The sequence below is a fragment of the Equus caballus genome, chromosome 7, assembly GCF_041296265.1.
Source record: "Equus caballus isolate H_3958 breed thoroughbred chromosome 7, TB-T2T, whole genome shotgun sequence".
NCBI classification, from domain to species: Eukaryota; Metazoa; Chordata; class Mammalia; order Perissodactyla; family Equidae; genus Equus; species Equus caballus.
Window position 1 is genome coordinate 24,332,877 of NC_091690.1, and position 24,303 is coordinate 24,357,179.

A 24,303-nucleotide genomic window follows, 5' to 3' on the forward strand; every position below is an offset into this window, starting at 1 on the left:
AAGTCCCCGGGATCAGTGGCTGTAGGGAATGGCACAGCCAGACGGGAAAATCAAAGACGACATGAGCATTTGGATCTGGCTGAAACTGAAGCTTAGCACCCTGTATGCATTATTCATGTGCCACGTTGTCACCCCCTTCTCTACACCCTCCACTGAGCTACGACGGAGCCCTGAATCCTAGTGGCTTTGAAATACTTTGCATTATGACATTGATCAATCCCCAAGCCTACCAAGGCCCAGACAGGGCCATGATCTGGTCTGGCTCAGGTACAGCTAGAGGCCAGGTGAGCAGGAAACTTCAACCCTACTCCTTTGCAAGACACTTCAAGCAGTGGGTCATGATTTTCGTTTGGTGTTGAGTGCTTGATACTTGAACCAAATATTCAAAATCCTACGCAAGCCACTGGCCTCTATTTGATTGTTTTAAAATGTGAGTTATTGACCTTGGGCAAGTCATGAGATTTCTCTGAGCTTCAATGCTCCATACCTAAAACTTGGAGCTCATAATGGCTTTCTTAGGGGGATTTGGTGAGAACTGCATTAGTAAATGCATGTAAAATTGCTTTGTAAACTGTAAAACGCTGCATTAATATACAAGCAGTTAAGGCAGGCTGAAATGTATTGGACGTTCATGATGTGCCGGCCGTTACATTATGTGCACTTGCTCATTTAATCCTCACAAAAATCCCTGTGAGGTTGATCCCATTATTATCCCCTTGTTTACAGATGAGGACATTGAGGAGGCTCCGAGTTTAAGGGAAGCCCACAGCTCACACGTGGTGAAGCTGAGATTCCAATCCAGGTCTGTCTCCAGAACCCCCACTCTTACCACTACAATAAGTATTATTGTACCAATAAGGTATTGTGATTATTGCTGTTATTATCATCAACAGTATCTTGCTCTTCTCTACCACTCTGCAGTACCCTTTCCAGACTGAGGAGCAGTTTACTCTTCTAGCTTTGCACACAAGCACAAACAACAATTTACCACCATATCAAATATTTTTCCCTCCCCAGAATGCCTCTGGACTGGAGGCGGAAGTCCTGGGCCTCTGCAATTCCATTTGTAATTTCCACTGACCTGATTGAGTAGCCACGGGTCATTTGCAAGGCTGGCTGAGAAGGGTTGACTCCAGCTTGGGATTCCTGAAACAGAGGCACTTTGGATGTGTACCCCCCTGTACCCCCCACCGTGGACCCCAGGGCTAGTCTTTGACCCATTTCATCTGGAACTCATCTATGGGAACTATCCCTTGGCAGGAGTAAGCTTCTGTCTCCGAGAGCCAACACAGAACTTTGAGAGAGTTAAATGTAGAGAAGAGAAGAGAATAGGCTGTGTGTGCAACCCTTTGATGGGGCCAATGAGAGATCTTTCCAGAGGATTACAGTGACACAACACTTAGCCCTCCTCACAGCCCGAGCCTGGAATAATTACCGGGGCAGACTCACTCAAAGAGGCAGTAAGCTGGCTAAGGCTCTTAGAAGGCAGCCCTGATGACATTGTTATGTATCCGTCCCAAGGCTCAGGATGCGGCAGGGTCGGGTATTAGCTGATTATCTGATTCTGTCAGCAGAGAGCTTTCAGCGAGTCCAAAGAGCCAGCCCCCAGATTTCCTCAGGGAAATGCTAAGCTTAGCCACCTGCAGAGCGGTCCCTTGCAGAGTTCTGCCCCTGGAAAGCCTCCTGGGTCCTTACGGTACCTGTGCGGAGGTGGAGGTGGACACACTGAAGTGTCTTCCAAACTTCATGTTGCCACAGGCTGCTGGGAGATTAGGTGATATGTGGCTTCCCTCCGTCCTGAACTTGAGCCACAGATGCTGTCTCCTGTGAGAGCCTTTAACATGGTCAGTCATATGCTGGTTTCAGCAGTCGAAAGTTTTCTACCTGCAGCCTTGCTGGGGGCTGTTGAAGGAGTTTGTTTTTTTTTTTTTTTTGAGGAAGATTAGCCCTGAGCTAACTACTGTCAATCCTCCTCTTTTTGCTGAGGAAGACTGGCCCTGAGCTAACAGCCATGCCCATCTTCTTCTACTTTATACGTGGGATGCCCACTGCAGCGTGGCTTTTGCCAAGCAGTGCCATGTCTGCACCCAGGATCTGAACTGGTGAACCCCAGGCCGCCGAGAAGCAGAACGTGTGAACTTAACCGCTGCACCACTGGGTGGGCCCTGAAGGAGATGTTGAATGGTTCTAAAGGAGGGTGGTGAGGAGGAGCCATTTCTGTGACAGAGTTCAAGGTCCAAGGCAGGAGGATGTGAGTGGACACGAGCAACCATTCTTTCCAATCAGGAGAGGCTCAAATGGCAGCAGGAGAGACTCAGCTTTGGTGTAGAGAAGAACTTACGTGGTTTTGAAGGTAAGCCAGGATGCCACTAATAATTGTGTTATAATAACCACATTTTATCATTTACTGCATTTGCTGTTCAAAGAACTTTCTTATATTATCTCATTTAATCCCTCCAACTGTGCCACAAGAGAAGGATGATCATTAGATTGCCATTTTACAGCTGAGACAGCTGAGGTTCAGATAAGTTACATAACTATCCAAGGTCAGCAGCTGGAAAGGGATAGAATCAGAATTTCGACCCAGGCAAACTGATGCCAGAGTCTGGGCTTCTCCCTGCTGCTCTCCAGCTGCCTCCCTGGAAAAAGTCAAGAAATGCTGGAGATAGTTCTGTCTGGCCTGGGCTGGGTACCTGCCCGAGACAAAGAAGTGGGTGAGGGGTCTTCTCAGAGGCCTTTGCGCTCTGTGGGTTTGCGACTCTGGGAGCCTGGAAATGCTCAGTGATGGTGAGTGTGGCATCCTCACGGACTTGGCTCCCTTCCCACATGGTTTCTCCATGCTCCACCCCCTCCCACGAACTGTGGGAGGGCAGGAGTCAGGAGGAGGGAGCCTGCGGGGACTAAGTCTGGCTTGATGCCTCTGTGCTTATCCGCTCTGCTCTCTCAGCGCAGTTGCCTGACTCACACCTGTTGACTTAGGTCACTGACTCCCAAGTCGGGCCGAGGGGTCAGTCACCTTTTCCATCCATCCTCTATCCTGATCTGAATTATCTCGCACAAGTGGTGCCCCCAGACCCCACAGCTCTGGCCCTCCTGCTCTCGTTCTCGGCTTAGCAGGTTTTCATCTGGCCCACGAGGGCTTGTCAGTTTCAAGAGCCCCCTGACCTTTTAATAAGCATTTCCTATGTTATCAAAATATTTCCTAATTCATTCCCTTCTGTCCCTGAAAAATCTAAATCCTATTTAAGTTAATGCCCTTCATTTTCATTTATAAAGACAGATACAAAATAATTATTTCCTATCTCCGTGGTTTCCTTATCTCTGGTTCTAATATGCCTTCGGCAGACGAACACTTCCCATCAGTTGAAACAGTTTGAGTATTTGTTTTTTGTTCTTTAAAGAAGAAAAATAAAATGCTTTCTTGGGCTTTGTCTCCTCCGCTCTCTTCTCATTCAGCCTCACTGGGCTCCCTTCCTCTCTTCCCGTCTGCCGCTCTCCCTGGGGGCCTCTCTCTCCCTCTGCCTGTCCCCTCTCCTGCGGCCCGGCTCTTGCTCAGCCATGCTGGGCTCCTCTCATTTTCCTGTTGGTGCTGTGGTGTCTCTGCAGCCTCACATCTGAATTTCATCAGCTCCTGAGCCTGCCTTTGAGCTCAAGTCCCCTCAGCTAGTAAAATTGGTTTGGATGAGCAGACGCAGTCTCAAAAAGAAACATTCTTTGGTTTCCTCTCATGAAAACCAGTGAGCGGAGAATTCACAGTTCTCTTCTCGGGGCGTCTCTTTGAAGTGTTTGATTGAAAGGAGAAGGGATGAAAAGGGATGAGGGGATAGTGGTGGGCATAAGGATTCTGGGTTTAAGTAGCAACACTGAAACTAGGGACTCAGACTTCCAGAACCCTCTCGGTTTTTTTTTGCTATTTGGGTCGGGGCAACATTGACTGTTATTTTGGCTTTCTGTTCCCGATCCAGTCTTTCACTCTCCTGTCTTTTATTTTGAGATAAAACTCAACACACAATTTAAATCCGGGGTTTAGGAGAAAGTCATTAATGGAAGCAGGCTGATGTTAAGGGGATCAGCTCGGGTCTCAGCAAATGGTTGTTCAAACTCAACAGGTGGCACTTGCTGAGTGTCTTCTATGTGCCAGCCACGTGAGTGACCTCATTTATGGCTCACGACCACCCTGTAACCTGGGGGCCGTGGTTCCCGATTTTCCCCATGAGGACTCTGAAGCTCAGAGAGCCTGAGTGACTGGCTCATGGCACTGGGCCAGCGATGGTGCAGCCAGGCTCAGAACCTGGGCTGCCTGACTCCAGAGCCTGGACTTCCTTCAGACCCCTCACTCTCCATCACCCGGGCCTTCCGGAGAAAGAAGTGTGTATGACTCTTCAGCTTCAAAGTCTTTGTCAAGGCCAAGAAGGAACCCTGAAGAGCTCTTTTGTGAAGGTATCTAACGACGAACCCTGAGCTCTTTTATCATCTGTGTGGAATGCAGGTTATGAGATACAGAGAGAAAAATGCAAGAGAAAAAGGTTTGAAAGTATGGTGCCGGGGAGAGGTCAAAGACTGCTGGACGGGCACCTTGGACTGGCTCTAAATCACACCTCTTCATTTTGTAGTCAAGGAAACTGAGGCCCAGGAAGGGGTGAGTCTGACTTTGCCTTCACTTGGCTCAGCAGCTAAGATACACTGATCGAGCCACAGCCCCCAGAGACCTCTACATCATGTTCTGGAGGAACACGGGGAAGCCACATGAGCTTGACCGAGGGAGGCCGGGGAACTGGGCAGCTTCCTCCATAAGACCCAGACTTGAGCTAAAGAAGGGGAGGTCAGCAATGGCCAGAGACTTCTGGATAAAGAAAGAGAGGTCATGAGGCTAACACTCCTAGACAACCAAACTCTGAAAGGAACAAGTGTCCCTGAGGCCGAACTCCTAAGAGCGGTGTCCAGTTTTGGTCACTGGATAGGGCTGATCAACCAGTGCTGTCTTTCTTCTGGCTCCCTGGAAGGTCCTGGCCTGGGAACCAGTGACTTGGTTGCCCATGTACCTGGGCTCAGTGACATGCATAGAAACCTCATAAAATATCATCAGTACAGTTTTTGCGTAGTTCAGGCTGGAGGGTAGGAAGGATAATGTCGTAAGGAGGGTCCCATAGTTGGACACTATTTGCAAAGCAGTGTTAATTAAACAGCTGTTTCATAGAATGAAACTAAAACCTAGCCAGTTGAGATAACATCTTCCAGTTGATGTTTGAAAGGCGAGAAGAGGTCTTCCTGTGTCTTGTCCTGTGATGTTACCATTAGAACCCTTCTCTTGCTCCTAGGAGGTACCTCTAAAAACATACATGTGTAACTAGCCAAGAGAAGCATATTGAACCATTGGGATAACTGGTTTGAAATGGGGCCACGAAGGATGGGGCTCCAGGACAAGTACGGTTTGATGGGTGTCTGAGTAGCTAGGGATGGGGAAGATGGCAGATTTTGAAGTGATCTGAGCATAAGTTTTCTCACTGGGGGATCAGGACCTTGGAGTGGGGGAAGAAGGGAAGGAGGCTCGGGGAAGAGAAGATCAATCCTGAAACGTGGCTTCCTAGACACAAAAGGAGCTTTGCCAATCTCACATGGTTCTTGATATCTGCTCCAGGGTGAAGGGAGATGCTGCCTGGTATAGAGGAGAGGAGATACGGGGCTGCCTCTCTGAGCTTCAGTTTCTGGTCCCGTAAAATGAGGGTGTGTGGCTATCATATTTTCTAAACTTCAGTTTATTCAGGTACTGTTTTCTTGAGTTTTGACAGAGCTTCATTTTTCTTTCAATTGGCTTACTTTTAAAATTTGTCCTCACTGTAAACATACGATCCATAATACATGGGTTTGGTGTGCAAGTCATATATTCTAACGTATATTAAAATAAACTTAACTACTAATTTTCTTTAAGGTTCATCTACGTATCACCTAAAATTACCTTTGTGCTTCCCTCTGAGGAGCTCCGGGCTAGATGACGGCAGCCCCCCCTCCACCCTGCCCCCACCCCCACCCCATCTCTGCGATGCGGTGATGTGTTACACAGGGGAACTCCTTCCTTTTCCCTTTCTAAGTGGAGGACAAGATTTGCAGAAGCTCCAAATCCCTATTGGGAAAGAGAAAAGGATCTGCATGTTTCACGGATGCTGAACCCAGATTCGGAGAGGAATGACAAAGTCATCTCTAATTGCAGCCAATTACTCTACCGGGTGGTACTGGTAAGGAAAATGACTTCAAGTCTAGAGTTGTCTTGGAAAGAATTACCATACTGGTAAATAATTTTGACTCGAGTAATTTGTAATGCTAAAATTTTCTACGAGTACTTAGAGAATAAAAGAAAAAAAACCCAATGCCTTCATTAGAGCTTAATAAGGCCGTTTTGTAATTAATAACCCATCAGTCACACCTGTAATTTTGCGTAAGAAGAAGAAACATTACTATGTATTTTTTTCTTTTTTCTTTTCTTTTTCTTTTTTAGAAGGGCAGAATTGTTTTCTGTGCTCCCTGGGGCCTGAGAGCATCCACTGGAAGGCGTCCTAGGTTATTCTAATTCGTCGCTTGTCTGAAGGAACAAAAATTCATGAAGGTGGACATGCACATATCTTTTCCTGGCCATGAGAGAGTGGCTGGTTTCTTCTTTTTTCTCTGTGCCCAGTTTCATCATCTGTAAAATGAATACAAAGTGAGATGGCGTGAGGACCATTATGCTTAAGTACTGTATGTGCGTGTATATATACATATATGTATCTGTAAGCTGCTGCTGTATCTTTAAGCAAACAACTGATACTAAATTGCTTGGAATAACTTATTAATTTATCATTTTATTTATTCTTATTCATTAAGTACCTATTAAACACTATCATTCATCATTCAGTCCATCCCTCTGTCTATCCATTGATCTACATTTGTGACAAATGTTTATCAAGTATCATATGCTATATCTTAAGGGAGATACAAAAGAGGTGTAGGAGAGAGTTCCTGCCCTTCATGATCTTGGAATCTGTTTTATCAAAAAGATATTGACAGGTGATAGTTACCTAACAATACAACCTGGCAGGAGCCAATGATATCATAAATGATGCAGAGGGCAAACATTCTAAGAAGTAACTGTTTTAAGAATTCGGAGAAGGGGAGAAAGATCCTGGTAGGGTGGTGGGTTCAAAAAAGTATTTGAGGAAGGGGCTAGGAGACTGGGGCCGGGTGTTAAAGGATGAATTGCATTTGGGTTGGCAGAGAAGATAGTAAAGGGTAAGAATTGGGTATTTCAGATAATCAGCTTGGCCATCCACTTGCTGTTGGACTTTTGGCAAATTTTTTGACCTTTCTGGTTCTCAATGTTTTCCTTTGTAAAATGGAGGATTGGTTGCTCCAAAATTTTATGATCCAGTGAAAATCTAGACAGAGGGAAGAGCATGAGTGATTTCATCAGAGAGGCAGGGAAAAGGCTTAATGACCTTGGAAAGACCTTGCCTGATTTGCCCAGAGTGACTGTTCTGCATCAGAAAGAACGGGCTCTGTTTGAACTGAGGGCCACAGCCTGGAGGTTTGATCTGAATTTCCTTTCCCCGGACTGGAAGAAACACAGTCTCACTATCTTGCCAACAACTGCCTGTGGCAAATTCAGTGCCCTGCTTGATATAGCATTTGGAGGAAATTTTTCCATGAAAACAAAAGTTTTTGCTTAATTATTCAGCACATTCATGCATTTAAAAATCCTGTCCACTCTCTAACTAGCTGTCTTTTTAACAAAGATTCTTGGCTTCCCAGGAGCTGGACCTCCATTGTCTAAGGCTTCCTTATAAAGAACTCGGGGCCAGGCATCGTCCCAGCTGTCCCAGGGCTTAGAGAGAAGCTTCCCCAGGCAGACGGAGGTGTCTAAAGTGTCTTTGCACAGAGATGTGAGGAAGGAACATTCAAACTCCCTAGGGGCTGGTGTAGCAGACTACAGACTGAGGCGAGACAGTAAGACAAGGCCATTTGACCCGTGTGGATGGTGAATTTTACGGGATCGGAGAAGACTTTCCCCACGCTATCTCTTCATCCAATTTTTATCTATCCATTCATCTAACATCCATTCATCTCTCCATCCATCTAACATATATTTGCTGCTTACTCTGTGTCCCATACTGTTCCAGCTCCTGAGACCCCCATGTATAGAGAAGAATCAGTGTAGGGCAATTTTTTAGGGGAAATTGGGAATTTTCCTCATGGCCCTGAGGAGACCTTGCAATTTTTGCCTTGCCCAAATTTACCTCTGATTTCTTTGAAGCTTTCTGGTCTCATGGCTTTTAGGAGGGTTTGGCTCTGCTGACGGTGATTATCCACCTTGAGGGGAGTCAGATCTCAGCTCCCAGAGGGCAGAACCATGTCCATATTGCTCACTTCATATACAGTTCAGCCCAGCACTAGATCAGCAGAAGCCCAATGACTAAAAGATTTGGGTGATGAAAATGCTATTTATCAAAACAGCAGCCCACTTAGATGCCAAGTTGCAGCATTTAATGCAGTCACCAGCCTACGTGTGTCCCCTTAACACTCTAGCCTGCTTCCCCAGCCTCCTTGCTGAAGATGCCAGGAACAGCGACATCAAAAGAAAGAGAAAGTGTCTGAAGTTGGAATTGTGAGTCATTCTAGAGCAAAGTCAGGGGGCTGGAAGGGATTGTCACTTTGCCCGTGACCCTGCCAGAGGGTCTTTCCACCACCACTCACCTTTGCTGGGGAGCTGCCATCCAGAGGCGTGGGTTGAATCATGGTGGGGGTGGGGGGGCGGTGTTGAGGAATGGGATTTGCAGCCGTCGTCAACCTTGAGTCACAGAAGGTAGTTCAAGCTTACCAACCATTTGATTTCCATAACTGGAATAGAAGATGATGAGAGGATAGCAACATTAAGAAAGCATTTAGGAAGACATCTGATAGGACTTCCTGACTATTAAGGTCCCAAAGAAGACTGAGGAGTTATTAAATTAGCCATGACCTTTGGTTTCTTCATCTCTTAAATGGGGATAAGAATATCTGTCTTGAAGGCATTTATGATAATGGGATTTACAGAGATAATATATATGAAGGCATCTAGCACAGTGGTTGGTATATAATATACAGTTAACACTTGTTGCTTGAATCCAAATCTGAACCTGGAGAGGGCAGGAAAGCTTCTCAAAGAAATTGGCCTCTAAGCTGGACTATGTAAACTCCTCAGAATACTTTGACCAATAGGATGTTGTCTTTCAATGATCTCCCCTCATGGACAGTCTGTCTTGCAAATGGCTCTAGTGATATTGACTTTAAAAATGAAATGATTATCCCGAGCCCCCTTTGGAAACATAAAAAGCATAGTGCAAAGAGATCACTGCCTTCCTCAGATTCCATGATTTGCCCTTGCCGAGAGGCAGGAGGTCTCATGGGTCATTGGCACAGAGCCCTGGACATGAGCTATGGTTTCTGAGGAGGCAGGAGAAAATAAAAGCCCAGCATTTTGTCAATAAGTGTCTCAACTATCTATTGCTAAGCTTATTCTTTTCAATTCCCCATTCCTTTCTTACGTCAAAAGGAAAGAGGGCAGAGATTCTCCATCCCCACTAAAGACAAAATAGAGAGAATAGACTGACACTACAAAAGTGAGGATATCAGGTAGACTTTGGCAAGAACTTCCAAACAGAAAAGAAGAGATTAAAATTGGAATGGATAGCCAGGGCCAGCCCTAGATTCTTTTTCAGGCATCTCCGAGAATGGGAGTGGCCACCAACTACTGTCTACTAAAGCAGGTGCGTGACAAGATTATCCTGTAAGATTTCTTCCAGATGCGCCAGAGACAAGGCTGGGAAGCAGCTGTCATGCTTAACTTAAGAAGCTGCTGAGCGTGGTTGAGGTCAGAGGCAGTTACTTAAAAGGGTACGTTTCATTTCTGCTGCCATTTGGTAAAGGAAGGCACTGGGCTGGAGATTCATTTGACAAGTGGGGTCAGGAAAATGGGAATTGTTGATCCCAGGTGGCCAGAACGCCTCCCAGTGAAGGTAAACAGAAGTGGAGACAGATCAAGAGGTGAAGGATCACTCCATTAGGAGGCTGACAAGGCCAGCTGTCTTCTGGAGTGTCTGGAGGGAGGGATGCGTGTGTGTTTGGCCTCAGGCTCAGGATGAGGGGGGTGAGGGACAAAGGACAAGAGCAGCAGGATGAAGGAAGGGATCCCAGCAAGAGTGAGCAAGGGGCATCTCTAACCCAATCAGACGTTATTTCTGCTTGAAGCATGGATGCTGCTTGCTTTGGGCAGGTATGCCTTGTGCTGCAATTGTGCCAAATGGAGTTGAGTGGTTGGCTAAAAAAAACTCCACTTACTCATTTGCATGTGGTTTTTGCATCTCATCTGCATACTATTTACTTAATGTCATATGCATACAACTTCCCAGCTCTTGCTTATACTCCTCCCCAACCCCCACCGAGCTCCTTCATTTCTCAACACCTCTGCCTCCATGTTTTTTTTTCTCCCCAGTTTGTGATTTTCTTCTTCCAAAGTTGTAAAAGGAGCAGATTTTCGAGTTGGGTAGACTTGCACTCCAATCTAGCCTTCTCCATTTACCTATCTTCTGAGCTTCAGCAAATCTATAATCTCTCTTACTCTCATCTATAAAATGGGAACAATATCACCTTCATCTCAGAGTTGTTGCAAGGAACAAATTAAATAAAGTAGGCAAAAAACCCACCTGGCCCAACAGCAGGAACTCGACGAGATAGACCACTTCTGTTCCCAGCTCTCTCCTGATGCCTTCCACATCAATTCAGGAAAACTTTGTGGCTCTGGGGTCCCTACTTGGTGTTTTCCTTGGAACTGATGGATAAGCTTGTTGTCTCTTCAAATTCTCCTCTTTTTGGTCATGTGTCCAAGCTGCATTTAGAGCCAGGGCAAAGGGAGAAGAAACAGTGTCAGCACCAACTGTTCCTTTCTGGTATCTTCCAGTGTCCTCTAACCGAGGGCTGCTCTCCTCCATCTTCCCCAGCACCCAAAGCCCAAGAATGCCCTGGTTGCTAATACCTGGGCGGACTTACTTCCTCTGCAGCCTTTCTCCCAGGCCTCACATCAGCCTGATCCCCAAAGCCTGGGGCGCATCCCCAAATCCCTGGCTTCTCTGGTGTCCCCGACAAGGCCACGTGTCTCAGACTGCCAGAGATGCCTGGGTCAGCTTCCAAGAATCCCTTGTCTCTTTATCCAAACAGCATCCTGGCTTCTCTGAGGCATTAGCTGCAGGGTTTATATTTGAGAGACACACAGTGAGGAGGAAACTGTTAAATCTCATTCTGCATCCTGAACAGCCACTTTTGTGAAACTCTCCTTGCATCTCCTCATCACTTTCACTCAGCCATTTTTGTTTTCTCTTTTCCTCTGAAGCAAGGGTGAGGAGCTATCTTATAAAATAAGAATAGAGGCCGGCCCCATGGTGTAGCAGTTAAGTTAGGTGCACTCTACTTCAGCAGCCCGGGGTTCGCGGGTTTGGATCCTGGGTGTGGATGTACACCACTCGTCAGCCATGCTGTGGCAGTGACTCACATATAAAATGGAGGAAGATTGGCACAGATGTTAGCTCAGGGCTAATCTTCCTCAGCAAAAAATAAGAAGAATAAGAATAGGTAATACTCAAATAGCATGTCCTATGTGCCACATAATATTCTAAGCACTCTATGCATATTACCTCATAATCCTCAGGACAATCCTATGGAGTAGCTCTCAATATTTTCCCCATTTTAAAGATGATAGGAAGAAGTCAAACAACTTGTCCAAGGTCTCAGAGCTAAGCAGAGTAGAGCCAGGATTCTAATCTGGACACTCAGCTGCAAAGTCCATTATCTTGACCATTTCTCACTGTGGGTCAACATAGGGGAGGTGTGCATAGGACAAAAAGCAATTATTCTTGATGTTTTCCAATTTGGGGGTAAGAAAGAGCAGACTTTTGTCATAGTAAGTAGGATTAGGTGAGACATCAGGTACAACTTCCTGTTTCAAAGAATTAAGGGCCATATCATACGTATGGGATACCCTGGTACCAAATAGTGGCTCTCTTAGGGTCTGCAAAAACCATGTGTCTCGAAGCATGGAGAAGTGGTGACTATTGAGTGAGAAGTTGGGTCAAGGAGAGAATTAAGGGCTGCAGAAAGGTGACCAGAGAATCAATGGGTGGATTAATCAATACTTATTGGGTATTCTGTGGAAGGTACTTTAACCAGAATTTGCTGAGAATCTCTTCTGTGCAAGGCCCTGTGCTAGGCACCAAGGGAGGATGGGCCGGGACACTTCCTTGGGTGCTTTCCAGATTCGGAAGACCAGAAAGCCTCGTTTAGGCTGACTCTATGGCCTTTACTTTGTTCTCTTCGTCCTGCCCTCACACGCTCCAATCTCTGTCTATACTTGCTCAGTCTCAAGAGCCCCTGCCACTGGGCTGGGACTGCCCACCAGCTCCGGACTCACTCCAGACTCACTCCTGGAAGTCCTCCCTAAGGGTTTGCCGGGAACCATGTCCCAGATCAGCAGGTCTGTGAAGACTTCTTCCACTTCCCTCCAAGGACTCCTCTGAGCCTGCCTTGTCGGTTCCCAGGAGGATGGAGTGTCAGTTCTTTCTAATCCCATCATCCGGTCATAAGTTTACAGGGGAGTCATTCATTCACTTAGCCTTTGGGTCACATGCTCTACAAACACTTATTAATAGTCTCACATGTGACAAACCCTGTGCTGAAGCCCAAGGATACAGAGATCAAAGAGTTCTGTACGCTCCTGCTCCCAAGGGCCTACTGTTAGCCAGGGAGACAGACAACTTCAGAACAGGTTGCACCATAGCCCCAGATCCATCCTGGCCTAGGGGGACAACCTAGAAAATCTGTCCCTTGATCAGGGTCCCTCACCGATCCTGTATTTTTAGTATGGCTATATTTGCTGTCCATCCTACCAATTAATTAATCAAGTGCATTTTATTTTATATTCTGGGAGTTTGGGTGTTTTGAAGGCAAAAATGCAAATATATGCAAATCAGCACACAAATTTATGCAAAGACAACATGGAAATGTGTCCCCAGATTTCCTGGGAAAAAAATCTGGAGGTCTCCGCCAGTCCCTCAGCAGGCTGCCTGTCCCCAGGCCTGTCCTATCTTCCCTTTTGTTTGGGTTCTTAATCTACGCCGGGCTCCCTGCCTGGCCACTCTGAGGTCGGTAATGCAGGTGGGCAGGTAGCAGCCTGACCATCTATTATCCGGGAACCTCTCAGCTTCCGGAGCCACTAGAAAACTCTCTTACTCCCTGTAATCGGCTTTCATCTGAAACAATCAAGAGATTTCCTACCACTTTCCCCTATGACCAGGTCTCGTAAAGCACCCAGATGCTGAGTTTCAGGCTTGGAGCTTGGCTTGACGAAGAGACTTAATGGAGGAGGTTGGCGTTGTCTGCCTATTGTTATTGAAAAATAAATCCAAACCCTTTTATTGACCATCTTCTGTGTGCACAGTCTTGGTTTCCCCAAGAGCTGGGAGATGACGGTTAGGGCTGGGAGAGGTGAGGGTTGGGAGGACTGCAGAGACTCTGCGGCTTTGCAAGGTAAGACTGCCCAGCAGGTGTCACCGTGATAAACAGCCTGTCACCCGTGCTGGACAGAAAACCTCATGGAAGCAGCGTGGTGGGAGGAGGGCCTGTGAGGGCAGACGCTGACGGGGACAGCACGAAAAGAGGATCAGCCACGTCCACTTGCAGAGTGTCATTGGGTAGTCTGGCTTTGCAGCGCCAGAGAGCAACGGGAGCCTGAGAACACCGGCTCAGGGCAGCCAGGGTTGGAAAGGACAGTGGGAGGGAGGGCTGGCCTGAGGGCTGAGCCGGCTACCTGCTCACGTTCCCACCTCTCACCAGGAGAGCGAGAACTTGGCACTATGTCTAGGTCTTTGCTCAAGCGCACACAGGCTCACGTACCATCAACTTCCCAAGCATGGCCAGACCCTCACGAGAATGTGTGAGCTGAAGGCGGCCTGAAGGGCTGGATTTAGGCTGAATGTGAAGAACTTACGGAGGGTGGGTGTCGTGAGACACTAGAACAGGTGATTAAGAGAGGATGTGAGATCTCCTTCCCTTGGAGAGCCTTTGAAACAAATTCGAAACCCATTTGCTGTGTGGGAGAGGAGGCACGGTTCTGTCTGGAGGCAGGGGGATGGGCTGGATGACATGTCCAAGTCCAAGAAGACTAAGGATAGACCCACCCAAGTAGAGTGTCAGATTGCCTGCCCTTGTGTGGTCAGGCCCGCAGACGCAGAGCAGAGTCCTTCTCACTTTCTTTCCCTCTCTCCTTCCGATGACAGTCTCAACAGACCAGTGGGTCAAACCATCCCCTCCAGGATGAACTGGAGCTCTGTTTCATCCTGTCACTCATGCCCTCTCCCTTCTCTGTGTGGAGGCAGAGCTTCTCTCATCTCTGGGGAAGCTCCCCTCCAGGCCAGGAGTGCTGGGCAGCCTCGTTGCCATTCCGGCCAGAGCCAGGAGCTCAGCCCTCCGGAGGGGCACAGGGCAGCATTCTGGCAAGCAAGCATGTCAGAGCGGCTCTGGCGTTTCCCTAGAACAATTCAAATTGCTTTTTTTACACCTCACTGCACTATGCCAACCCTGATTCACATTATTTGTGCACTCGCTAAGTGTACATTATCTGATCCGTCACCCTGTAAAACGCTGCAAGAGGAATCCGTGGCTCCTGTCTGCTGGTGACTGCGGGTCAGGCACAGAAGTCTCTGTACAAATATTTTTGCAAAATGGGAAGGAAGGAATAAACCCAATGCCATCAACAACAATAGCGCAGCATGGCCGTGGGCTGAGAGAGAAAGTCCACGTCTCCTGCCCCAGTAACTCAGACTCTCCTGGAAAAGACAGCTCAACCAGAAAGCCCCAGAACCTTTTCTTTCCATGGCCTCCTTTCTGTGTCACATTATTTAACAGGAAAAGACAAGCAGGAGGGGAAACAAGTCCTTGAACCCAACTATGCAGATTTCCTCTGACTGGAGCTAACGGGTCTGGAGAGAGCTGGAGGCAAGAGGTAGAGAGGGGGTGGGCATCTGAGAGAGAGCAAGAGGGACAACACTCTCTGTCTTGTGAATATCTCAGCTTCTCTGCGGGTGACTGGGGCTCCCTGTCCTGCTCAGCCCAAGGTACTCTGAAAATTGATCACAGACCCTGGAATCCTTCCATTCTGGGTCAGCTGGGAGCTTTGCTAACTGGCTGCCAGGTTCCCCCACTAATCCCTCGAGTTAGCTTATTTCTAGGAAGCCCAAATGTTCTAGAGTTATTAGAAAATCGATGGATTCCTACTTTTGACCAGACATTTTCCCACCTTTATCTCTTGTACAATCTGTGTAAATGGGACACTTTCATGTTCTTGGAGATCTGGCTCTGTCCTAAGTGGTCCCTGGAACTTTGACAATTCATCCCATTGAAGATCAGGGTCTTATTCTAAATGGGAACAGCTAGGATCTTCTGTAGGTTGGATGAGAGCTCTTGCCCAAATTTGAAAGTGGGTCCCTCTTTCTGCAGAGGGAGCCTCAGGTCCATCTTCGTATTCAGACAAAGGACTTTCTGTGCGGGAGTCCAGGTCTCCTGCACCACCTCAGCCCTGAGTTTAATTCACTGCGTGCGTACGGCGAGCACACAGGGAGCGTGAGCCCATCCCAGGGCTTGTGGGATGGAGGGAGCAGAACAACAAAAAGAGCTGGTCCCTGCCCTGGGGTTGCTTGTGATCCGGTTGGTTGACAAATCGCTACCTTCCCCAGCTGCTCCTGATTGGGCTCCAGCCGCGGGGCTCCTGAAGGGCATTTCGCAGCGAAGCCCAGGGGTTGCCCAGCTGAGAACCACGTTTCCTTTCTTTTGGCAGGAGCCAGCAGCTGCCACATGGGAGCTCACATCTCAGTGAAAACAAGAAATCTGATGCCTCACTGACAACTCATTTTCTCAACCTTCATTCGGCGAAAGGCGACTTTGTGTTCCAGCTGCCATATTGTAGCCGCAACCCCTGATGCACCATCAATTAAAAACGGCAATAATTATGCATGGGAAAAAAGCCACAGATAATAGGCTTCCATTAGATTAAGTAGTTATATGAATAAAAAAAATAAAACCTATACTTCGGCTAATTAAACCCACTCACCATCTGATTAAGATGTGTTGTGAGACCATGGAAAAGTACCAGCCACTAACTGTAAGTAATCCGGCACAGATGGGAATTAACAGTATATTCCCTGGCATGGCGATAATGGATCTCCATAGAGGTTAATCAGAATCATTAATAAGCATTGACAGGATGGACAGGACCAAACAGCTGGTGCCTGATGTTGGGGTCAGGGCAGGCCATGCTCCTGATAAAAATGGCTTCTCAATTCCTTCCACTCCACCTACTGGGATCTGGCTGAGGACAGATAGATGTGCTGACCTTTGGAGACGCCATCAGTGGACTGGACGTTCTACTAAAGTTCCGGACCTGCTCTCTGGGCTCAAGTGAGCAGAGGAGGAATTGTGACCAAACCAAAGAGCCTGGAGTTAGGACCCGTGCTGCACTGCCTTGCAGGGGTCTCTGTGCCAGACCACGGCGCTTCAAGGGGAACTAGGAACCAAAGTGGTGGGTGCCTACTACTTAGAGCTGCGCCCTCCTGGAGGCGGGGCTGGGGTTACCGTGGGAAGCAGGCCGCTAGCCCAGCACAGGCACCAGACTGAGGCAGGTTGATATAGCCCAGGGCTGCTGTCTTGGGGGCTGAGAATCAAGGGCAAACCCCAGGAGTAACGCCTGGGCGAAGCAGCTGTGGGGAGAAAGATGAGTGTGTACACTGCATGCAGAGGGAAGCCGGGATCTGAGGGGCAGGAGCTGGCTGGTCAGAGCTCTCAGACAGAGTGTGTCCAATGCCCATGGAGCAGCTCCTCTGGAGCAGGCTCTGTCCTTCCGAGCAGCTGCGAGGAGAGCACCCGGGCCTTGCCTTCTAATTACCACTAATTGGGTAAATGCTGAGACGCACTCTCTCTCCCTTCCCCTTCACTCTCTCCCCCCACAAAGGCAACCAAGAGATACAGAGAGGTCAAAAAGAGACTTTTCCAAATGGAGACAGGCAAGGATGACATGGCGTGAATACCAAGCAGCCACTACCGAAGAGAAGGGAGAGAAGCGAGGCTTCGGGGATGTGGCAGCTTCTAGGGAGGCACCGAGAGAGGAGAGGGAAGAAATGGGCCAAGCAGCGGGGGCAAGGAATGGGTAACAAGTCACTTGCCCAGTCTGGCTTCCTCTCTCCTCCCCTTTGGAGCTGCAAGGATGTCTTGTTTAGGCGGGAAGTACTGTAATCTTCTTCTGAAGGCTTGCTCCTTGCGGGAGTCCTTGACTCCGGATCCTTGAACTCCTGGGTCTCTGTTTATGGGGTCTGTTCTTCTGCTAGTCTGGATGCGAGGGTAGGGACCTTGGCCTGCTCAGGCTAGGAGTAGGGTCAACGCACTGTGAACATCAATAGGGAGCCTCAGGGCACAAACAAAAACACTTTTCCTCTCCCTCAGGCTGTGGGTGGGAGCCATGCCTTATGCCTGAGACAGGCCAAGAAGCTTACCGATTTTAGGTTTGAGGTAATAAGTTAGTTTCAAAAACAGTCTTGTGTTTGTCTTCATCTTTATTTTTAATAAGGACCCCTTCTTAATCTTCCCCATAGCTTCGTAAAGCCGGGAGGTGAAAACAGAGCAGCCATCCCACTTTACGGGCAGAAAAACTGAGGCCACCAGTGAAGTGGCTGGGTACCTGTTCAAGTCTACCTCAGAGCCAGGACAAGAATCAAGTGTCTGAACCTGAACTCGCAGGCCATCTACTAATAATTCGTAATGTTCAGAAAAACATTGCTTTGGTTTTAAGTTATGCAAGGAAAACATGCTTATTTTTAAAAAAATTATTCAAATAGTACAGAAGGGTTCAAAGTAAAAAGTAAAAGTCCCCGAGCCCACTCTTTCATCTCCTAGGTCCCACTAGTTATCCTCTGAGAAATTTCCTGCGTCTGTACAAGCGTGCATGCTTATCTCTATATTTTCCTCTTTGCCACAAATTCAAAAAATATCTTAACACTGTATTATGACTTTACTTTTTCATTTGTCTATTACAATTTTATTATTCTTTACAGTTTACAAAGGGCTTTCGCTCTCACATTAACCCATCGAGGTAAGTGGGATGGGCATTATGGTCCTGGGTTTTCAGACAAGGAGACAGATTCAGGGAAGTTAAGCCATTTGCCTCCTGTCAGGCAGCCATTTATTGCGGGAAGCAGAACTCAAGCCTGAGTTTTCTGGATTCTGGCCACAATAATAAGAAGAGCAAAGACTGAAATGGGACTTCATCATAAAATACTAAACCCTCACTTGCCCCTTGCGGAGCGCCAGGGACTTCTCTACACGCATCGTATCTGTTACCTCACTGAATTCCTCTGACTGTATGAGATAAGCTCTCTTATTACCATTCTCAGTTCACAGATGAGGAAACCAAGTCACAGAGAGCTTAAATAACCTGCTCAGGGTCACACTGCCAGGAACTAGTGGTGTTGGGGTCCAAACTCCAGAGTTTGCCTCTGGCGTCCATGTTCTTACTTCTATACCACACTGTCACACACTCTGTGCCAGGCAGCGCTAGCCACTCTTTATATATGGTAGCTCCTTTAATCCTCATGACAATCCTGTATTAAGTACTAATAACAGCATTGGCCCACCGGATGTCTCCACCAAAGTCCCAAGCTCAGAAGTTATTGAGAGTTAGCACCACGCCGGGTGATCCCAGGCACAGAGCATCAGATCTGAATTCAGGAAGGAAAGCTGGACGGTGAGTCGTAGCTCAGCCACCAGTGGTCTACACAACCTCTCTGTGCAGTGTTCCTCATCTGTGACTCTGAAATAAGGCCTACTTTACCTGGTGGCCATTAACTGTCAAAGTGCTCTTTAAACTAGAGTGATCTGAAGAAACGCTTGCTCCTGGTATTGCCCCTCCCTATTCAGGCAGCTAAAAGATGGTGCTGTCTTCACAAAACACTTGAAGCTGATCTTGCCAATTCTGGGTCTATGGGGTCCGCCCATCCACCCAGGACACTTTGCTGTTCACCAGCTTCGGCCGCCCAGTATGCCTGTAAAAGCTAAGAATACCTTATAAAACTGCTGTAAGGTTTTATGAGCTCTCTTTCCTTCCAGGGACCAATCTCGGTGCTGTGAATCATACCAGCGTCTGCATGTGGGGGGCCAGGAGGAGGAGAGCAGATGGGATGGGGAGAGGCGGCTTCGTAGGGTATTTGGAGCAGCAGGACTGTGCTGCCTCAAAAGGGCTCCAGCTCTGGGTGAGCTTCACCTCCCACCTTGGTTGGGCCATTTAGTCTGGCCCAAGAGACAAGAAGGGAAAAGAAAAAGGAAAGGGGGGCGGGGGGAGATGCAGTGGTTCAATGCAAAAGTTCGGAATCAAGCAGACCTTGGTACATGTCTCCCCTCCTCCATTTTCTAGTTATGTGACTAGGCAGGTCACCTAACCTTTCTCAGCCTTAATTTCTTTTTTCCTTTCTTTTTTTTTTTGAGGAAGATTAGCCCTGAGCTAACTACTGCCAATCCTCCTCTTTTTGCTGAGGAAGACTAGCCCTGAGCTAACATCCGTGCCCATGTTCCTCCACTTTATATGTGGGACGCCTGCTACGGCGTGGGTTGCCAAATGGTGCCATGCCTGCACCCGGAATCCGAACTGGCGAACCCTGGGCCGCCAAAGTGGAACGTGCAAACTTAACCACTGTGCCATTGGGCCAGCCCCCTGAACCTTAATTTTATCAGTTGTAAAATGAGAATAATGAGAGTACTAAGCTTACAGTTGTTCAAATGAGAGAAATGGAACAAAGTGATCAATACATGTTAAATATCATTATTATTATTTGCACAGTGTTTAGTAAGTAGTAAGTGTCCATTAAATATTTTCTGAATGAATGAATGAAGAAATGCACAAAATGAAATAGTTGAAGAAGAGGAAAAAGGGAAGAAGGGAAAGAAAGTCTAGCTCCCACGTCACCGCCTGCATGGAAACTTCTCTTGCCCTCTCCAGCTGCCGTTTTCCTCACCCCCAGATTGAGGGGTTGAGATCAGTGTGCCTTCAAGGTCTCTCCCAGCTCTCCCATTTGAAGACTCTTGATTCATTAATTCATTCCTTTACCCATGATGTACTGAGCATCGACTACCTGCTAAGTAATGTTCTAGTTATTGTGAACAACACGCACGAAACCCTTGCCCTCGTGACACTCGCTTTCCAGGGGTGGCAGAGGTGAAACGCACACACAGAAAACATGATGAAGAAATCAATCAGCTAGAAGTCATCCTGTGGTATGGGGAACTGGAAAGCTGGGGGAGGGGGATGGTGAATGCTGGGAGGAGGGTCTTACAGTTTTAAGTGGGGGCGGGGGGGGGGTCAGGGTAGGTCTCCAATGATACGCTCCCTTGGGGCAAAGACTTAAAGAAGCTGAAGAAGGGAATCATGCTGATATCTGGAAAAGTCTAGGTAGAGGGAATAGCCAGTGCAAAGGCCCTGAGGTGGGAGATTGGCAAGGCAGAAGAATAGCAAGGAGCCCCCAACCCCATACTTGTTGAAAAAGAGAGTAGAATACAAAACGCATTTTCCTCTGGTGACCAGAAGAGGACTCCAGCTGTGGTCCACCATCCCTCTTCCTGACCTGTGGCCCTTTCTTCCTGTCCCAGTCTCCCTATGTCCCATCTCCTGCCTGAGAATGCATGGTATGGAATAATTTAAATGTCATCAATTCGTCTGCTGGGTAGAAATGAAACACCAAACCTTCGGTCATGGAGGAGAGCTGAGGAGCAGCTGCTGATCAGGCATCTTAACCTGGAGGGGAGAAGCAGGGGAGAAGGTGGCCAGGGCTGGGTGAGAGCAAGGAAGGCCAGCTGCTCTGGCTGGGGCCAAATTTCAGGGCTGGCATCTACTTAACTCTGCCTTGAGGTGGGAAGAGCACAGGATTGGGAGTCAGGACACCTGGTTCTAGCCGTGAGCCTGCCGCAGCACGCTGTGAAAGCTTGCTCAAGGTATTTCATTCTTGACCTCCGTTTCCTCTTTATAGTTTGGGGGTGCTGAATTTGGAGACATCTAATATTCTCCAAGTCTAGTGGCCATTTGTCTGTCTTTCCCACCAGACTATAGATTCCTAGAAGGGTAAGTCTGATTCATGGATAATCCTCAGCATCCACATCACAGGGACCATGTCTGATGAATAAATGGAGGGCTTGGTCTTAGGGAAACGGGGTGCCTACAGTCTGGGGCCTCTGTCAGGCAGGCCTGTAGCAGGAGAAGGTCCCAAGCTTGAGCCCTTCGCCTGCTCTGGCCTCAGAGAGCCTGCTTGGCTGATCATTCCCTTCCGCCACCGGGACCTTCAGTCAAGGGGTGGTGGATGGGAAAGGTCAGTTTGTTTACTTTTCATTAACTTCTCTCAAGTGGGCTGAGAGTAGGGGAAGAGGATGCTGGGATCTGGTTCCATGGGTGGACTGGCCCAGGGTCAGCCTCTTCCTCTGAGAGGCCCTCTTAGGCCAGTTCACCCTTTCTCTTCTTCACTCATCCTCAGGTCAAAGCCATGCCTCCTTGAAGGCCTCCCAGCCCCCAGTCCTGGGAGTCTCCAGCCCTGCTCTGGTCTCCCTTGGAGGCTGGCTGCCCTAATGAAGGGAATCTATGTTCCTGCATGCATCCCCACGCTGCTCCAGAGTCAGGCCCGGCCAGCTGCACGCAAGGCCCAGTAATTGCCCTGCGATTGATCTGTGGATGGTAATTCTGAAGCAGCCATCCGTGCTCTATGGGGGAGCGAGTGGTGGGGATGTGGTGATCATGGAGGAATGGCCTTGACTGCTAAGGAGTCTCGAGGAAGTTGCAGTGGTCCTTAGCTCTGTATGGCACAGCCAAGGTTCTTGGGGATGGAGCCTCTGAATCTCCATGCTCCCCAGCCTGCGGCAGCAGAGAGGATGGGGAAGAAGGTGGGGGGGGGGGGGGTGGAGTCTCACCCCTTATCCTAATTGGCTGACTAGGGGGAAGCGGGAGGATAGGAAGTGGACTCTATATCCAGGACCTGCCAGTGCCTCTTCCCATCAAGGAGCTGAGGCATCGCTGGTGACCCGAAAGTGACATTTCAGGATGGCGCGCCAAGTGAAGTCCCTTCCCGTGGGAAAACAGCTCTAGAGGACTGGGTCACATCCAAGAGGAGAGAGTGCCTGAGCTATTGACTTAAAAAAATAATGAGCGCAGAGAAGATCATGACACCTAGCTTCTGCATCTTACTTACATGTCCTCAGTCCATGCAGAGAAATCCTGTGAGCCCCAGCTCCTCTCCCCAAGAAAGGCTGGGAGACAGGTGCAAAGATGCTGGGCCTGGAGCCGGGGGTGTTCCAGAGACAACTTGTGAGAGCTCTGGGGAGTTCCCTCCATCCTCTGGGTCTTGGTTAGCTCATTCAAAAATGGGGATTCTGATCGGGAACAGGGTACGTGAGAGAATCACGTGAGAAAGCCGATGGGAAAATGCTTTATAAACCATAAAGCACTGACAAAAGCTGGGTTCCCTTTCAGCAGTGCACTTTTACCAGTAAGCAGCATTTCGAAAAGTGATTTATCATACAAACAGTCTTTTCTACCTGGGTCACAGAAGCCCACCATAGTCTCTGCCCCCAAAAGACAATGAGGGCTTAGAGGGTTGGAACTGCCCCCTACTGCCCTCCCAACACCAGCTCACGCTCATCCCTACACCTTCCAGATCCTAAGACCTTGGACAGGTGGCTTAACCGCCATGGGTCTCACCCCTCTTCAGCCCTGTGAGCTCTGGCATGTAATTCACAGGAAGATGCATTCTTGCCATCTTCTGCCACCCCTCTCCTCCACTCCATTTTTTCTTATCCTGTCTTAAACTTTCTCTTCTCCTCTCTGGGGGACGCTCATTTGCCTCCCTGCATATTTTCTTTGCTACCCTCATCCACACACCCCTTTCCTCGTATTCTTCGGTCTTTCTGGGTTTTAGCGGAAGAAAGATCTGTGTCCTTCCCCAAGAGATGTCCCTGAGAATTCTTTCAGTGGCTGGGAGGGGAAAAAGATCTCATGTATTTTTGGTAGCAGAGATAATCAGATAATTGTGCAATTAGCAGTAATTTTATCCCTCCTGTAATTTCCTTTTAACAAGAGCCCCCTTTAAAAAAAAATAAGAGGGACTTTTTTTCCCTTGTTGTTTTGTCTGGAGTGTCTGACATCAGGAATTTGGTCCGACACCCACGCGCTGCGCGAGGAAGCGAGGGGGAGGGGAAAGATGCGGGAGGCAGAACTCCTGGGGGAGAGAATCTGCCAAACGGCCCGCCGCGCTCTCCTCGCGCCCCGCCGAGCACAGGCGGAGGGAGGGGACCGAACCAGTGGGGGCTACTCTGGTCTCCAGAGACCGTCTCTGGTCTCTACAGCGACTCCCCCTGACTGCCCCCAACCTGGTGCCCAGGGCCGCTGGGGAGGGACACTGGGGAAAGACACCAGAGGCTGGGAGGGTGCAGCTGGGCTCACGCGGGGCTTGGTAAGCGGGAGGGAGGCCTTCCTGTTCCACGTCGCAGCTGGGGTGCAGGGGCCAGCACTCCGGGTCCACCGGCCGGGCTCGGTCCCCCCGGGCCCAGGACAGGGCTCGGCCCCACACTCGCCCCCCATCCCCCGCCTCGTGGGCTGGGGCACAGACGAGGGGGAAACACCCCCAAGGCTTTGTGCCACGTAATTACCAAATTCGCGGCGATTTCCTCTCCTCCCCCCGGGGCAGTGCCTGCTGCGTGTCCCCCGATTCGGGCCGGGTTGTACAATCAGCGCCAGGTAACCTGCGGGGACCCGTAATTGCTCTGGAGTTGCCTGGGACCTTGCAAGGTAAGCACGCGCGGCGCTGCTCCGCGGCCCCGGGTGCACGCGCACCTGGCGCCCGCCCTCTCGGCCCCAGGCCGGGACCCGCGGAAGCGGGGGCTGCGGGGCGCTGCGCAGAGCCAGGTGGGGAGAGCTCGGAGGCCGCGGAGCTGACGCAGCAGCTTTGCGCTGATGGGGCTGGGGTGGGGGACGCTAGTGGGGACAGGAGCGACTTGTGGCAGGAGAGAGGCCACCTCCCCGTGTCCCTGGGGAAGAGGGCCTTAGGGGCCATGGGATACTCCTGTGCCTTCCCTCCGGTGGAGAGGCGCCTCATTGATGAGCCTTGTCATCATCCTTCAAGTGTAATTTTTTTAAATTGCAAAAATCTTACAGAGCTATTAACCTCAAAAGAG

At 48.9% G+C, this 24,303-nt stretch overlaps 2 long non-coding RNA genes across 3 annotated transcripts in view; one reads left to right on the forward strand and one right to left on the reverse strand.

Moving 5' to 3' along the window:
- Positions 1-6,373: 6,373 nt before the first annotated feature.
- Positions 6,374-23,916, reverse strand: LOC106783350 (uncharacterized). 2 transcript variants are annotated; one of them, XR_001381087.3, is made up of 4 exons: positions 23,779-23,916; positions 10,713-10,894; positions 8,725-8,868; positions 6,374-6,679 (listed from the first exon to the last, which is right to left on the reverse strand). It is a non-coding gene; the product is annotated as an uncharacterized lncRNA (long non-coding RNA). The 2 variants fall into 2 exon arrangements; XR_002809065.2 differs by lacking the exon at positions 23,779-23,916 and adding an exon at positions 11,056-11,248.
- The window catches only part of LOC111774217 (uncharacterized), a 119,553-nt gene continuing 118,660 nt past the window's right edge, over positions 23,411-24,303 (forward strand). Inside the window, exon 1 of the long non-coding RNA XR_011440774.1 lies at positions 23,411-23,917. This is a non-coding gene — a long non-coding RNA (uncharacterized lncRNA). The remainder of the gene's footprint in view (positions 23,918-24,303) is intronic.